Consider the following 19,010-nt stretch of genomic DNA (forward strand, 5'->3'; position numbering starts at 1 on the left):
AAAATATTTGCAGATAGATGACAGCAACTTATCACAAAAATAATACACTCTGACCAGGTAGGATTTATACCAGAAATGCAGGGCTGGTTCAATAATAGGAAAACTATCAGCATAATTGATGATATCAACACCAAAACTAACAGAAACCACATGATCATCTCAATAGATGCAGAAAAAGCTTTTGACCAAATAGAACACCCACTCCTATTAAAAACAGAAGAGAGCATAAGAATAAATTGAGTCTTTCTTAAAATAAGAAGTAGCATTTACCTAAAATCTTCAACAAGCAGCATATGTAATGGGGATAAGCTAGAAGCATTTCCAATAAGATCTGAGGTGAAACAAGGATGTCCATTGTCACCACTATTGTTCAATATCGTACTGGAAATGATAGCTTCAGGAATAAGAGAAGAAAAAGAAACTGAAGGTATTAGAATAGGCAAAGAAGAAACAAAGCTATCACTCTGCAGATGATATGATGATATACTTAGAGAATCCTAGAGAATCAAGTAAAAAGCTACTTGAAATAATAAACAACTTTAGTAAAGTTGCGGGCTATAAAATAAACCCACAGAAATCATTGTCATTTCTATGTATTACCAACAAAACCCAACAGTAAGAGATAGAAAGAGAAATTCCATTTAAAGTTACTGTAGACATTTATAAAATATTTAGGAGTCTACCTACCTTAACAAACCCAGTAACTATATGAACATAATTGCAAAACACTTTCCACACAAATAAAGTCAGATCTAAATAATTGCAAAAACATCAGTTGTTCATAGGTAGACTGAGCTAATATAATAAAAATGACAATTCTACCTAAACTAATTTACTTATTCAGTGCCATACCAATCAAACTACCAAAAAATCATTTTGCAGAGCTAGAAAAAATAATAACAAGATTCATTTGGATTAACAAAAGATCCAGAATATCAAGGGAACTAATGAAAAGAAATGCAGGGGAAGGTGGCCTAGTTCTACCAGACGTTAAATTGTATTATAAAGCAGCAGTCATCAAAACTACTTGCTACTGGCTAAGTAATAGACTGGTGGATCAGTGGAATAGGTTAGTTATGCAAAAAACAGTAGTCAATGTCTATAGTACATTATAGTAGATTTAATGACCCCAAAGACCCCAGCTTCTGGGATAAGAACCCACTCTTTGACAAAAACTGCTGGGAAAACTGGAAAACAGCATGGTAGAAACTAGGCATAGATCAAAATCTCACACCATATACCAAAATAAAGTCAAAATGGGTCCATGATTTAGATATAAAGGCTGATACTATAAGCAAACTGGGAGAGTAAGGAATAGCTCACCTATCAGATTTGTGGAGAACAGAAGAATTCATGACCAAGTCAAATTATTAAGAATACAAGTCATTCCAATTGATAAATAGTCAAAGGACATGAACAGGCAGTTTTCAGGAAAAGAAATTGAAACCATCCATAGTCATATAAAAATTATCTAAATCACTATTTTTTTCCACTTAAGTAACAAAAATTTATTGAGAATTCCTAGGATAACTGCTATCTCCTCCCAGCCTTGGAGGGAAACCAGCTAGAGAGGAAATCACTGAGAAATCATACAGTCCTTATACCCCAGACCCCCAGCAAAATATGGGAAGGGGGATTAGGGAAAAGAACATCTGTCAGTCTTCATTTATCCAACGAGTTGGGGAAGAGGTGGTGGAGGAAAGTCACGTGATGATGGGGTGAGGGAGGTGGACCCATCTGCCGGCTCATCCAAGACTAACTCAGGGATGAAGAGATCAGTTTTCTCTTGAGGTCAGAAAGAGGTTTCTATTTCTTGCCCTTGATGAGGCTGTCACTTCCCCGAGTGAAGCTTTCATCCTGCAAGTTCAGCACGAAGTTGTCAGCAGTGAGATAGATGCGGTTCTGAGATGTGGCGATGGTTTTGGAGATGTTCTGGGCAGTCTGGATCTTACGAAGTTTTATGTAGCTGGGGTTTTTGCTCAGAGCTTCCCCAAGCATCTTGGGAGCCTCAGCTTCACCCTCCGCTTGCACGATCTTCAGCCGCTGCTCTTGTTTTGCCTTTTCCAACAGAAACTGAGCCCTCTAGGCCTCCTGCTGAGTCACTTGTTTGGCCTCCACCTCGTCGGTGTGCTCTCTGCTAAAGATCAGCTCTGCGATGGCAACATCGTCCACAATGAGGCTAAAGACCTTGGCCCGTTCTGTCAGCTCCGCCGGATCAACAAGGACACCTGGGCCCGCTGCGTGATAAGCTGGGAGGCGTTAAACTTGACCACAACACTCTTGAGCACTTCATTCACGATAGAGGGCAACACACGCTCCCCGTAGTCCAAGCCTAGGCGCTGGTACATGATGGGCAGCTCCAGGGCATTGGGTCAGGAGAGCACTGGAAGGTAGTAAATCACTATTGATCAAAACAACTCAGAGGTACCACATCACACCTATCAGATTGGCCAACATGACAAAACAGGAAAATTATATATGTTGGAGGAGATGTGGGAAAATTGGAACACTAATGCATTCTTAGTAGAGTTGTGAAATGATCCAACCATTTTGGAGAGCAATTTAGAACTATGCGCAAAGGGCTATAAAAATGTGCATACCCTCTGAACCAGCAATTACACTTCCAGGGCTATATCCCAAAGAGATCATACAAATGGGAAAAGGACCCACATGTACAAAAATATTTATAACAGCTCTCTTTGTAGTGGCAAAGAATTGGAAATTAAGGGAATGCCCATCAATTGGAGAATGGCTGAACAAGTTGTGGTATATGAATGTAATGGAATATTATTGTGCTATAAAAAGTGACAAGCAGTCAAACTGCAGAAAAACCTGGAAAGACTTGCATGGTCTGATGCTGAATGAAATGAGCAGAACCAGGAAAATGTTGTACACGGTAACAACCATGCTGTGTGATGACCAATATTGATAGACTTAACCCTTCTCAGCAATGCAAGGATCTAATTCATTTCCAAAGGTCTCATGATGGAAATGCTATCCACATCCAAAGAAAGAACTGTGGAGTTTGAATGCAGATCAAAGTATCCTATTTGCAATTTTTTTTCTTCTGTTTTGTTTTGTTTCCTCTTTCTGGTGGTTCTTCCTATTGATTCTAATTGTTCCTTATAACATGACTAATGTGAAAATATATTTAATAGGAATGCATATGTGTAGCCTATATCAGATTGTGAGCCATCTTGGAAAAGTGTGAGGGAAGGGGGAGAAAAATTTAAAACTCAAAAGCTTATGGAAGTGATTGTTGATAAATCAAAATAAACTAATAAAAATATTTTGAGTTCCGAATTATCTCCCTCTCTCACTCTCTCCCTCACTCCACTCCCACATCATTGTGAAGGCAAGCAATTTTATATAGGTTGTACTTGTTTAGTCATGCAAAACATATGTCCATATTAGCCATGTTGAAAAAAAAATAGACATCCACCGCCTCCCCCCCCAAAAAGAAACCACCAAGAAAAATAAAGTCAGAAAAAGTCTGCTTCAATCTGCATTCAGAATTTCTTTGGTGCTGGATAGCACTTTTTACCATAGGCCTTAAGAATTGTCCGAGATCAGAGGTGGGGAACCTGTGGCCTCGAGGCCACATGTGACCTCTCATCGCAGCCCTAAATCTTGTATTTCTGAGAACATCTAAGTCATTCACAGTTGATCATTATATAATATTGATTTTGATGTGTAAAATATTCTGCTTCTGTTCACTTCACTTTGCATCAATTCATATAAGACTTTCTAGGTTTTTTGAAGAGCATCCTGCTCTTCATTTCTTATAGAACAATAGTATTCTGTTGAAATCATATATCGCAAATTGTTTAAAAGTTCCCCAATTGAATGGCATCCCCCTATTTCAAATTCTTTGCCACCACAAGATCTGCTATAAATATTTTTGTACATATAGGTCCCCTTCCTTTTTTATCTCTTTGCAATAAAGATCTAGTAAATAGTGCTATTATTGCATCAAGAGATATTCACAGTTATAAAATCCTTTGGGAATAGTTCCCAATTCTTCTCCAGAATGGTTTAATCATTTCACAACTCAACCAACAGTGCAATATTGTCTCCATCCCCTCCAACATTTTTCATTTTCCTTTTCTGTCATATTAGCCAGTCTGACAGATGTGAGGTGGTATTTTAGAGTTTTTTTTTAATTTGCATATCTCTAATTAAGTTTGACGTTTGCTGTTTTTTCATGATTTTCTTGCATCCCTCTCATTTCTTTTCACATTTTTCCTCTAGCTCTCTCTTTTTAATTTTAATTTTTTTAGGGGGGCACTTCCATGGATACCTTTTGGGCCAGTACCAATACACATTTTTCTTTGAATCTTTGCATGCATCTATGTATGTTTTGACATGCTTATCTTCTTCTGACTCTAAGTCTTGATCTTCCTTGTCACCATATAAATTTTCTATGTTCAGGTTGTTTTTTTTCTTCTTTGCTCATTTTCACCTTTTAACTTCATGTAGACTTTTAACTTTATGTTAAACTTGGGCTCTCTTTCTAGCATAGAGGGGGCACTTTTCCAAGCTTCATGTTTTTGTTTTTCCTGCTACTGTTTTCAGAGCTAGTTCTGGGAATCTGTAAGTTTGCAGTTATTCCAAGGTGGTACAATCTAAGGAGAGTTTCATTCTATGGTCTCATGATTATATTTCTGTCTGTAAATGACCATGAGCTCTCTTCATTTTCCTAGAACTCTAAATCAGGTTCTCCACTTTTGCTACTCCTAATCCTTGCCCAGGGACTGTGACCTGGAACCTTGTGTTGTCAACACAACAGAGACTGACAGGAAAGGTCTGTCTCATTTGGGTGGTGGTTGGGCCTGGAACACAATTCAGTGAAAACCTTGCCCCAATAAGCCAACAGCAACAAACCTTGGAAATGGTTGTATCAGTAACAGCAGTAGTGTTAGGAGTTCTCAGTGCACCAAGGATAAAGAAGCAAAACAACTAGTCAAAAGGAGATTATAAAGGGTCCTTTGCAGGCATTAGGTGCAGGATCCTGTTTCATTCATTCACAGTTCCAGGTAGCAGTCCTTGGGCAAAGAGGAGCACTAGCATAGTGTCTTTTTGCCACAGGGGTGGCAGGGGCCCTGATCACAGTTCTAGATTAGAGAAGAATGCCACTCACAGACCAGAGGACAGGTGAAGAGAGCAGTGAACACACTTATCCTTATATCATATGACATCAGAAGAAATGAAAGCTTATAGAACCATGAAAAAGCTGAAGCTTGGGACAGTGCTTCTCTACCCAGAAGCAGATCCCAACTTTAATATAAAGTAAAAAATCAAGAAATAGGCTTGAAAAACAAGTAAACAAGAAAAAAAAAGAGAATCTGACTGTAGAAAATTTCTATGGTGACAGGGAAGATCAAGACATAAAGTCAGAAGAAAATGAAAATGTCAAAACAGTTACATGCAAAATTCAAAGAAAAATGTGAATCAGTTACAGGTCCAAATAAATCCTAGAAGAGCTACAAAAAGATTTAGACAGAGAAGAGAAAGAGAGGGGGAGAGAGAGAGAGGGAAAGAAAGAGAGAGAGAAAAGAAATGCTAATATTTCAAGAAAAATATAAAAATGCAGTAAACAATTTGGTAAAGGAAGCACAAAAAATATTGAAAAAATAACACTTTTAAAAGCAAATTGGCTATGTGGCAAAAGAGGAACAAAAATCTACTGAAGAAAAGGATTGAATTGAGTGCTTGCCTCAGCAGCACATGTACTAAAATTTAAATGATATAGAGATTAGCATGGCGCCTGTGCAAAGATGATATGCAAACTTGTGAAGCATTACACATTTTTTTCCTTTTTGTTCTGATTCTTCTTTCACAACATAACAAATGTGGAAATATTTTTAATATGATTATACAAGTATAGTCTATATCAGATTGCATGCTGTCTTGGGTAGGGGGAATAGAAAGAAGGAGGAATTTAGAACTCAAAATCTTATAAAAGTGAATGGTGAAAACTAAAAAAAAATAAGTAAAATTGATAAAAGAAAAAAAAATTCAGCCTCACCAAAAAATGAAAAAAAGTAGAATTGTGCAAGGGGAAGCTGATGAATACATTAGACACCAAGAAACAATAAAACAGGGAGGCTGAGCCAAGATGAAAAAGTCAGGGACTCACCTGAGTTCTCTCCTAAACTCCTCCAAATACCTTTAAAATTACTCTAAACAAATTCTAGAGCAGCAGAGACCATAAAGAGGAATGAAACAAATTTCTAGCCCAAGACAACTTGGAAGGTCAGCAAGAAAGCTCTGTTACACCAGGATGAGAAAGGAGCACAGCCCAGCACAGGCTATTGCAGTGCAGACCTGACAATAGCAAAGCTGGAGAGGGAGTAATCAGAAGCAAACACTTCTGAGGAGGAACAGGTCAAAAGAGAGAATAGAATAAATAGGGGGGTGGGATAGGATGAAGGGAAATATATTTAGTTTTCCACAGCATGACTACTATGGAAGTGTTTTGCATGACTACACAAGTATAACCTGTATTGAGTTGCTTAACTTCTCAATGAGAGTGGGTGGGGAAGGAGGAAGGGAGAAAATTTGGAACCCAGTTTTAAAAACAAATGTTAACTTTTTTTTTTCTTATGCAACTGGGAAATAAGATATACAGGTAATGTTGTATAGAAATCTATCTTGCCTTACAGTAAAACAGAAGGGGAAGGGTATAAGAGAAGTGTTGGGGGGTATAGAAGGGAGGGCAGATTAGGGGAAAAGGTATTCAGAATGCATGCTGTTTTGGGGTTGGGGAGGGACAAGATGAGGAGAAAATTTGGAACTCAAAATCTTGTGGATGCGATTGTTGAAAGCTAAAAATAAATAAATTAATGAATCTTAAAAAAAAAAAGAAAGAAAAATATAAATTTGTCTTAGGCCATGAAAGAGCTCAAAAAGAATTTGTTTTATTATTAATTTATTTTGATTTATCAACAATCACTTCCATAAACTTTTGAGTTTTAAATTTTTCCCTATCATTTTTAAATTTAAATTGATTTACTAAATCAATAGTGATTTAAAACATTTTTTCATATGACTATAGATGATTTTAATTTCTTCATCTGAAAACTGCCTGTTCATATCCTTTGACCATTTATCACTTGGGGAATGACTTGTATTCTTATAAATTTGACTTAATTCTCTATATATTTTAGAAATGAGACTCTTATCAGAGACACTGGTTGTAAAAATTCTTTACCAATTTTCTATTTTCCTTCTAATATTGGTTTCAAAAATGATTTTGAAAAGTAAGAAAGAGAAATAGAGGAAAAATAAGGAAGAGAAATGAGAGTGATGCAAAAAAAATCATGAAAAATGAGTCAACAACTTGGTAAAGGAGATACAAAAAAAAGAACTGAAAAAAATAACACCTTAAAAAATAGAATAGGCTGAATGGTAAAAGAGATCCAAAAAGCAATGAGGAGAAAAATGCCTTAAAAAGCTGAATTAGGTAAGTGGGGAAAAAAGATCCAAAGGCTCATTGAAAAAAAAAATTTCCTTAAAAATTAGAATGGAGCAAAATGGAAGCTCATGACTTTATGAGAAATCAAGAAATTATAAAACAAAATCAAAAGAATTAAAAAATAGAAGACAATGTGAAATATCTCAGTGGAAAAACAACTAACCTGGAAAATAAATCTAGGAGAGATTATTTAAAATTTATTGCACTTCCTGAAAGCCAAGATCAAAAACAGAACCTAAACATCATCTTTCAAGAAATTATCAAGGAAAATTGCCCTGATATTCTAGAACCAGAGGTAAAATAGAAATTGAAAGAATCCAATGATCATGTCCTGAGAGAGATTCCAAAATGAAAACTCTTAGGAATATTATAGCCAAATTTCTGAATTTCCAGGTCAAGGAGAAAATATTATAAGCAGCCAGAAAGAAATAATTCAAGTATTATGGAGCCACAGTCAGGATAACACAAGATTTATCAGCTTATACATTAAAGGAAAAGAAGGCTTGGAATATGATATTCCAGAGAGCAAAGTACTAGGATTACAACCAAGAATCACCTACCCAGCAAAACTAAGTATAACCCATGAGGGGAAAAATGAATTGTCAATGAGATAAAGGATTTTCAAGCATTCTTGATGAAAAGTCCAGAGATGAATAGAAAATTTGACTTTCAAATACAAGACTCAAGAGAAACATAAGAAGATAAAAAAGAAAGGGAAATCATAAGGGACTTACTAAGGTTAAACTGTTCATATTCTTACATGAGAAAATGATATTTGTAACTCATGAGAGCTTTCTCATCATTAGGGTAGTTATAGAGAGTGCATATGGACAGAGGACCCAGGTATAAGTTGAATAAAAAGGGATGATTTCTAAAAATAATATTAAGGGGTGAGAGAGGAATATACCGGGAGAAAAAGAAAGGGAAAGGTAGAATGTAGTAAATTATCTCACATAAAAGAGGCAAGAAAAAAGCTTTTATAATGGAGGATAAGAGGGGAAATGTGAGGGGGTGTGAGTGAAACTTATTCTCAGCAGAATTGGCTCAAAGAGGGAATACACTCAATTTCCTATAGAAATCCATCATACCCTAAAGAAAATTAGCAGAGAAGGTAGAGGTGACAGAAGGGAGGGCAAATTGGGGGAGGGGACTATCAAAAGCAAAACACTTTTAAAGAGAGACAGGGTGAAAGGAGAGAGATTATAGGATAAATGGGGGGATGGGATGGAGGGAATTACAATTAGCAATAGTAATTATGAAAAAATGAAGCAAATTTCTCTGATAAAAGCCTTATTTCTCAAACATGTAGAGAACTGAGGCAAATTTATAAAAAAATAAGAACAATTCCCCAATTGATCAATGATCAAAAGATATGAACAGTTTTCAGATGAAGTAATCAAAGCTATCTATAGCCATATGAATAAATACTCTAATTCACTATTGATTGGAGAAATGCAAATTGAAACAATCCTGAGGTACTACCTCATACCTATTAGATTGGCTAATAGAACAGAAAATGTAAATGACAAATACAGGAGAGAATGTGGGAAAATGAGACTTTAATGCACTGCTGATGGAATTGTGAAATGATTCAATCATTCTGTAGAGCAATTTGGAACTATGCCCAAAGGGCTATGAAACCATGCCTACCCATATTACTAAGATTGTATCTCAAAAGAGATAAAAAAAAGAAAAGGGACCTATATGTACAAAAGCTTTTATAGCAGTTCTTTTCTGGGTATAAATAATGATAAATTGAGGGGAGCTTATCAATTGGGTAATGGCTGAAGAAGTTGTGGTATGTGATTATGATAGAATACAATTGTAAGATAAGATATGATGAGCAGGATGCTCTTAGAAAACCTGGAAAGACTTGCATGGGCTGTTGCAAAGTGAAATGAACTGTGTACAAAGTAACAGCCAGATTGGAAGATGATCAACCCTGAATGACTTAGCTATTCTCAGCAACACAATGATCCAAGATAACTCTGAAAGATTTATGATGACAAATGCTACCCATTCCCAGAGAAAGAACTGATAGTGTCTGAATGCAGATTGCAGCATACTTTAAAAAAAAAATCTTTCTTGAGGTTTTTCATCTGTGTTTTCTTTCACATGTCTATGATGGATATGTTATGCATGACTACACATATATAAGCTATATCAGACTACTTGCCTTCTTAATGTGGGGAGATAGGGAGAAAGGAAGGGAGAGAATTTGGAACTCAAAGTTTTGGAAACAAATGTTTTTTACATGCAACTGAGAAAAATAAAATATTAAATAAAAACTTAAAATGAGACAATAAAACAGAATTAAAAGAATAAAAAAGTAGAAGAAAATGTGAAATATCTCACTGGGAGAAAAAAGGGACCTGGAAATAGATTAAGGAGAAGTAATTTATGAATTATTCCTGAAGTCAATCACTTCCAGAAAGAAATCCCCAAGTGAAAACTCCCAAGAATATTATATCCAAATTTCAGAGCTCCCGATCAAAATAAATAAATAAATAAATAAGTTTGCAAGCAGCCAGAAAGAAAAAGAAAATTTTGTGGAGCCACAGTCAGGATAACACAAGAATTAGAAGTTTTACATTAAAGGATCTGAGGGCTTGGAATGTCATATTCCAGAGGGCAAAGGAGCTAGAACTATAAGAAAGAATCACCTATCCTGCAAAACTGAGTATAATCCTTCAGAGGGAAAAATGGATATTTAATGAAATAGAGGATTTTCAAGCATTTTTGATGAAAAGACCAGAGCTGAATAGAAAATTTGACTTTCAAATACAACACTCAAGAGAAGCTTAAAAAGATAAACATGGGGGCAGCTAGGTGGTGCAGTGGATAGAGCTCTGGCCTTGAAGTCAGAAGAACATGAGTTCAAATCCAGTCTCAGACATATGACACTTACTAGCTGTGTGACCCTGGGCAAGTCACTTAACCCTGATTGTCTCATCAAAAAAAAAAAAAAAAGATAAACATGAAGGAGAAATCATAAGGAAGTCAATGTGTTTAAACTGTTTACATTTCTATATTTGAGATGATCCTTGTAACTCCCAAGAACTTTATCATTATTAGGGAAGTGAGAAAATAGAGGGCATTGGTGTGAATTGACTATGATTGAATGATTAAAACAAATCAAAGCTTGAGAAAGAGGGATGGACTAGGAGAAGGAGGAAGGGAGAGCAAGAATTGGGTGAATTATCTCACATAAAATAGGTGCAAAATTGAAGCTTTTATAGTGGAAGGGAAGATAGAGTGGGTGGCAGAAAATGCTTGAACCTTACTCTTATTGGAATTGGTTCAAAGAAAGAATAACAAACACATTCAGTGTGGTATAGAAACCTATTTTATCTGAAAGAGAAGTAAGAGGAGAGGGGAATAAGAGAAAGAAGGGTGATAGAAGGGAGTGTGGATTGGGGGAGGCAGAGATCAGAAGGAAAACATACTTTTGAGGTAGGGTGAAAGGAAAAAGGGAGAAAAATAAACAGGGGGAAATATAATGGAGAGAAATAGAGAATTATCAGAACTGTGAATGTGAATAGGATGAACACACCCATAAAATATAAACACATTTCAGAGTCTTTTTTTTCTTTTGGTTAGGCAATGGTGTTAAGTGATTTGAACTTAGGTCCTCCTGAATCCAGTGCTGGTGTTCTATCCACTGTGCCCCCTAGCTGCCCCCAGGGTCTTCTTAAAACTAGAATCCAACAACATATTGTTTATAAGAAACACACTTGAAGCAGACAGACACAGAGATAACATAATGGGCTAGAGCTAAATCTATTATGCTTCATCTTGAGAAGGAAAGAAAAAAAAAACAGGGGTAGCAACCAAGATTTCAGAAGAAGCAAAAGCAAATAGATATCTACTTAAGAGATAAGGAGAAAAAAAATATTTTTTTTGCTAAAAGGCACCATAGACAATGAAGTAATATCAATACTAAACATATATGCATCAAAAGGTTTTGTATCCAAATTCTGAAAGGAAAAGTTAAATGAGTTACAGGAAGAAATAGAAAACAAACTATGCTAGTGGGGGAACTCAACTTTCCCCTCTTAGAACTACATAAATCTAACCAAAAAATAAACAAGAGATATAAAACTTATGAGAAGTTTTATATCTCTAAATGCTTACATAAATAAAATAGAAGAAGAGGAGATCAATGAATTGGGAATACAACTAAAAAAAAAAACTAGAAAAAGAACAAATTAAAAATCTGCAATTAAACACCAAATTAGAAATATTGAAAACCAAAGGAAAAATTAATAAAATTGAAATTAAGAAAACTATTGAACTAATAAATAAAACTAAGAGCTGGTTTTATGAAAAAAAAACAATAAAATAGATAAACATTTGGTTAATTTGATTAAAAAAAAAGAAAAAAGAAAACCAAATTACCAGTATCAAAAATGAAAAGTGTGAATCCACCAGTAAGGAAGAGGAAATTAAAACAATAATTAGGAGCTATTTTGCCCAACCATATGCCAACAAATTTGACAATCTTAGTGAAATAGAAACATATTTACAAAAATATAAATTGCCCAAATTAACAGAAGAGGAAATAAAATACTTAAATAACCCCATCTCAGAAAAAGAAATTGAACAAGCCATCGATGAACTCCCTAGGAAAAAATCTCCAGGGAGAGATGGATTTACATGCGAATTCTATCAAACCTTTAAAGAACAATTAATTCCAATACTATATAGACTATTTGGGAAAATAGGTGAAGAAGGAGTCTTACCAAATCCTTTTTATGAAACAAATATGGTGCTGATACCTAAACCTGGAAGAGTCAAAACAGAGAAAGAAAATTACAGACCAATTTCTCTAATGAATATAGATCCAAAAATTTTTAAACAAAATATTAACAAATGGATTACAGCAACTTATCACAAGAGTAATACACTATGACCAGGTGGGATTTAATACCAGGAATGCAGGACTGGTTCAATATTAGGAAAACTCTCAGCATAATTGATGATGTCAACACCAAAGCTAACAGAAACCACATGATCATCTCTATAGATGCTGAAAAAGCTTTTGACAAAATACAACACCCGTTCATATTAAAAAATACTGGAAAGCATAGAAATAAATGGAGTTTGGCTTAAAATAATAAATAGCATTTACCTAAAACCTTCAGGAGGCATCATATGTAATGGGGACAAACTAGAAGCATTTCCAATAAGATCAGGGGTGAAATAAGAATGTCCATTATTATCACTGTTGTTCAATATGGTACTGGAAATGTTAGCTTTAGCAATAAGAGAAGAAAAAGAAATTGAAGGTATTAGAATAGGCAAAGAATCACTCTTTGCAGATGACATGATGATATGCTTAGAGAATCCTAGAGAATCAAGTAAAAATCTACTTGAAATAATAAACAACTTTAGCAAAGTTTCAGGCTATAAAATAAACCCACATAAATCATTGACATTTCTATATATTACCAACAAAGCCCAACAGCAAGAGATAGAAAGAGATAGATTATTGGAAAAACACCAGTTGCTCATGGGTAGGCTGAGCTAATACAATAAAAATGACAATTCTACCTAAGGTAATTTACTTATTCAATGCCATAACAATTAAACTATCAAAAAATTATTTTATAGAGTTAGAGAAAATAATAACAAGATTCATTTGGAAGAACAAAAGGTCCAGAATATCAAAGGAACTAAAGAAAAGAAATGCAGGGGAAGGTGGCCTAGCTATTCCAGATCTTAAATTGTATTATAAAGCAGCAGTCATCAAAACTGCTTGGTCCTGGCTAAGAAATTGAGTGATGAATCAGTGGAATAGGTTAAATATGCAAGACACAGTAGTCAATGACTATAGTAATCTATTATTTGATAAACCCAAAGACCCCAGCTTCTGGGATAAGAACCCACTCTTTGAAAAAAAAAAACTGCTGGGAAAACTGGAAAAGAGTATGGCAGAAACTAGGCATAGACCAAAATCTCACACCATATATCAAAATCAAGTCAAAATGGATTCATGATTTAGATATAAAAGCTGATACTATAAGCAAATTGGGGAGCAAGGAATAGTTTACCTATCAGATTAATGGAGAAGAGAAAAATTCATGACCAAAGAGGAGATAGAGAACATTATTAAAAGCAAAATGGATAACTTTGATTACATTAAATTGAAAAGTTTTTGCACAAACAAAGCCAATACAGCTAAGATTAAAAGAAAGGTAGAAAATTGGGAAAGAATTTTTGCAACAGTCTCTCTGATAAGGGCCTCATTTCTAAAATATATAGAGAATTAGGTCAAATCTATAAGAATACAAGTCATTCCCCAATTGATAAATGGTCAATGGATATGAACAGGCAGTTCTCAGATGAAGAAATTAAAGCTATCTATAGTTATATGAAAAAATGCTCTAAATCACTATTGATTAGAGAAATGCAAATCAAAACAACTCTGAGGTACCACATCACACCTATCAGATTCAACAACATGACGAAACAGGAAAATGATAAGTGTTGGAGAAGATGTGGGGAAATTGGAACACTAATGCATTGTTGGTGGAGTTGTGAAATGATCCAACCATTTTGGAGAGCAATTTAGAACTATGCCCAAAGGGCTATAAAAATGTGTATACCCTTTGACCCAGCAATTGTACTTCTAGGGCTATATCCCAAAGAGATCATACAAATGGGAAAAGGACCCACATGTACAAAAATATTCCTAGCAGCTCTTTATGTAGTGGCCAAGAATTGGAAATTGAGAGGATGCTGATCAATTGGGGAATGAGCAAGTTGTGGTATATGAATGTAATGAAATTCTATTGTGCTGTAAGAAATGATGAGCAGGCTGACTTCAGAAAACCTAGAAAGACTTATATGGTTTGATGCTGAGTGAAGTGAATAGAACCAAAAGAATGATGTACACGGTAACAGCCATGTTGTGCGATGACCAATACTGATAAACTTAACCCTTCCCAGCAATACAAGGATCTAAGACATCTAACAAGGCCAAATGATGGAAAATTCTATCCACATCCAAAGAAAGAACTATGGAAGTTGAATTGCTATTTTTTTTCTCTTTTGTTGAGTTTTGTTTCCTCTTTCTGGTGGCTCCTCCTATTGGTTCTAATTTTTACTTACAACATCACTAATGTGAAAATATGTTTAATAGGAATGTGTATGTATAGCCTATATCAGGTTGTGTGCCGTCTTGGAGAGGGTGTTGGGGAGGAAGGTGGAGAAAAATTTTAAACTCAAAAGCATATGGAAGTGATTATTGATGTATCAAAATAAAATAATAAAAAAAGAAAGGCAATTCAAAAAATAAAAAAAACAAAAGTAAGTAAAAAAATAAACAAGAAAGTTAAAGAGAAGAATTTCACAAAAGTTTGATATGAGAGACCTCTAGAGAAAATTAATTGGTAATAGGAAATACATACATACATACACACTTATGTGTGTGTGTGTATGTGTGTGTGTGTGTATTCTCAAAATTACATAGCACCTACATGAAAAAATTGACAATATTTTAGGGCATAAAATTTCATAACCCAATATAGAAAAAGAATATTAAATGCATTCTTTTCAATATGTCAAGAAAGAGAAATTGAAGAAGTTAGAAGAGGCGACTAGAAAACAAAACTATCATTCTTTTCAGATGATATAATGATATACTCAAAGAATCCTAGAGAAGCAACTAAAAAAATAGTTGAAATAATTAACAACTTCAGTAAAGTGACAGCATATAAAATAAATCCACATGAATGATCAACATTTTTATATATTAACTACAAAGTCTATCTGGAAGAGATAGAAAAGAAATTGCCTTTAAAATAACAATACTTGGAAGTCTATCTGTCAAAAACAAAACAAAAAAAACAGAAACTCTATGAACAAAATTGCAAAACAAATCTAAACAATTGGAGAAATTTTAATTGCTCATGGGTAGACTAAGTCAATAAAATTAAATGGCAATTGTACCTAAATTAATTTTTATTTAGTGCCATATTAATCAACTACCAAAATTACTTTATAAAGTAAAAAAAAATTAACAAAATTCATCTGGAAAAACAAAATGTCAAGAATATCAAGGGAATTGATGAAAAAATATGAAATAAGGTGTAGTTTTAGATATCAAACTGTATTACAAAGTAGTAATTATCAAAACAATTTACTACTGGCTAAAAAATAAAAGTAGTGGATCAGTAGAACAGACTAGGTACACAATACTTAGTATCACATGACCACTGTATCCTAGTGTTTGATTAACCCAAAGATACAAGCTTTTGGAAAAAAGAATTCACTATTTGATTAAAACTGCTGAGGAAACTATAAAGCAGTTCAGCAGAAACTAGGTATATAATAACATGTTACATCATATACCAGGATAAGGCCTAAATGGGTATATAATTCAGACATAGTGTGAATATCATAAACAAATTAGGGGAACAGGAAATATCTTACCTGTCAGGATATGGACAAGGAAAGAATTTATAACCAAACAAGAGACAAAAAGCATTGCTGGTAGTAAAAATAATAGTTCTGATTACATTAAATTTAAAAGTTATTACAGAAAACAAATGTAGCCAAGATTAGAGAAAAAAAAAAACAGGAAACCAGGGCAAAATTATTGCAAATTTCTTTAATAAAGACTTCATTTTTCAAATATATAAAGAACTGCATCAAATTTAGAAGAATATGAATTCTTTCCCAATTAATACATGGTCAATGAACATGAATAATTGGTTTTCAGAAGAAGCAATAAGAACTATCTATAGTCATATGAAAAAATGTACTAAATCACTATTGATTAGAGACATGCAATTTAAAACAACTCTGAGATACCACTTCACATCTATCATATTTGCTATTATGATAGAATAAGAAAATGACACATGTTGGAATGGGATATGGGAAATTGGGACAGTAATGCACTGCTACTGGAGTTGTGAACTGATCCAACCATTATGGAAAACATTTTGGAACTATGGCTTTAAAACTATGTACACATTTTGTCCCAGCAATACTACTAGTTGGTCTGTATCCCAAAGAGATTAAAAAATTAAAAAAGGAAAAATAAAAGGAAAGGGATATATAAATATATGGATCCACACAAATATTTATAGCAGCTATTATTGTTGTGGCAAAGAATTTGAAATTGAGGGGATGCCTATCAATTAAGGAATGTCTGAACAAAGTTGTGATATATGATTGTGATTAAATTCTATTATGCTCTAAGAAATGACAAGCAGTATGCTTTCAGAAAAATCTGGGAAGACTTACATGAACTGAATCAAAGTCAAGCAAGTAGAACCAGGAGAACATTATACACAATATCAGCAATCTTATATAATGATCAACTATGAAAGGCTTAGGTATTTTCATCAATAAAACAATCTGAGATAATTCTGAAGGACTTATAATGAAAAATGCTATCCATCAACAAAGAAAGAACTGATGCAGTATGAATTGAAGCATTTTTTAACTTTCTTTTTCTTTATTTTTCTGTTCTCTCTTTTTATTTTTTGGGGGGTCTGTGTTTTCTTTGCAGCATGGCAAATATGGAAATATATTTTGCATAACTGCACATATGTAATCTATATCAAATTGCTTATCTTCTCAAGTGAAGAAATAGGGAGGGACAGAGGGAAATAATTTGGAACTGAAAATTTAAAAGAAGAATATTAAATATTGTTTTAAATGTGTAATTAAAATAAATAAACATTTTCAAAAACATAAGGAATTGGGCTCTGAGATTTCAAACCAGGAGTTCTTCACTTTGGGAAAACGTATTTTAAAAATATGTTAATAATCGTATTTCAATATAACTGGTATTCTTTTTAATCCAAATATATTTTATTCATTAAAAAATTATTCTAAATAAACACATATATGCATGAACAAATGAATGAATGAATAAATAAGTAGGTGAATAGATAAATACATAAGTGGATAAATAAATGAATGAATGAATGAATGAATGAAAGAATGAATGACTGACTGACTGACTGAATGAATGAATGAATGAATGAATGAATGAATGAAGCCCAGCCTTAAACCCAGGTCATCTGGTTCCAAAGCAAGCCCTCTTTCCAATGACCACAATTGATTAGTAGAATGTGGCGTGCATTTGGAGTCTGGGAAATTGCGTTCAAATACCAATTGTCTTATATGGCAAGTCTTTTTTTCCTTTTGGGACCTCAATTGCTTCAATGAGCAACTGGGTTTAGACTAAATTGCTCCCATCAATGATGCTACAAAACCATTGTTAGGAAATCAGAATCTTAGCAACTAGCTCTGACTCTATCATTACCTGATTCTATGAAATTGCATGAGTACCTTATAGGCCCTGTTTAGAGCAAATTATGGGATAATTACTAATAGGTATGTATTTCAAAGAGGTTGTAAAAAAGGGAAAAAAGACCTACATGTACAAAAATATTTGTAATATATTTTTTCTGATGGCAAAAATTGGAAATTGAGGGGATGCCTATCAATTGGGGAATAGTTAAATAAGTTGTAGTATATAAATGTAATGTAAGAATATCATTCTATAACTAATGATGAGTAGCAGATTTCAGAAAAGCCTGGAAAGACTTAAATGAAGTGATTCAAAGTGAAATGAGAAGAACCAGGAGAACATTGTACACAGTAACAGAAACATTGTATGATGATTGACTATGATTGCCTTAGCGATTCTCAGCAATACAATGATCCAAGACAATTCCAAAAGACTCATGATGAAAAATGTTATCTAAGAATAGCAGGAATGCAGAAAATTGGGAGAAAAAAACTCTCACAGACAAGCACCCAGATAGAATGTAACTGGGTCAAAATATTGTTGTGGGATAGGATACAAGCTGGTAGATTTAGAAAAATATGGAAAGACTTGGACTTATGAAGGAAGATGCTATCCACCTTTAGAAAAATAGATGACAAATAGATGACTCAAATGCATATATGTGAGACCATATTATGCTTAATGAGAATAAGCATAATATAGTCTCACACATATGCATATGAGTGTATATTTTTATATAAATACATACAGATATGGCTTTGTTTATGGATATCTATGCATATATATGTGAGTATATACACATACACACACACATTACGTATGTGTGTGTATCTGCACTTAATTATAGACTCCTGGGGAGGAAAGGGAAAACTAAAGTAAGAAGTGTACAGAAGAAAACAAAAGAAAACACACAAGGAAGCAAAGAAAAGATGGGCAGCTTTGAAAATAATGTGTGGTATTCATTACATAGGTTTTCCTGAAATGGAAATGTATTGCTTTATGTTGAATCCTCTCATGTTCTGTTGTGTACATGTCAAATTTTTCCCCTTTTTCTTATTTTGTAATTAAGTTTAAGATAAATTTAAAGACTAAAAATAAAAATTGTGCTATCCATATACAGAGAAAGAACTGATGGAGTCTGAAAGCAGATTGAAGCATACTCTTTTCACTTTATTTTTAGTGGTTTTTGCTTTCGCAAACTATAATTGTTTTGCAATCTGTTTCTTCTTTCACAATATCACTATTATGGAAATAGGTTTT

At 33.9% G+C, this 19,010-nt stretch overlaps 1 non-coding gene and 1 pseudogene across 1 annotated transcript; one reads left to right on the plus strand and one right to left on the minus strand.

Annotated features, from left to right (window-relative positions):
- Window positions 1-1,805: 1,805 nt before the first annotated feature.
- LOC114046973 lies at window positions 1,806-4,475 on the minus strand (annotated as a pseudogene).
- A 1,233-nt stretch (window positions 4,476-5,708) lies between these two features.
- LOC114047423 lies at window positions 5,709-5,812 on the plus strand. The gene has a single exon (XR_003569609.1). It is a non-coding gene; the product is annotated as a U6 spliceosomal RNA (small nuclear RNA).
- Window positions 5,813-19,010: the final 13,198 nt, after the last annotated feature.

This window comes from Vombatus ursinus, unplaced genomic scaffold, assembly GCF_900497805.2.
Source record: "Vombatus ursinus unplaced genomic scaffold, bare-nosed wombat genome assembly UNPS02014786.1, whole genome shotgun sequence".
Classification (NCBI taxonomy): Eukaryota; Metazoa; Chordata; class Mammalia; order Diprotodontia; family Vombatidae; genus Vombatus; species Vombatus ursinus.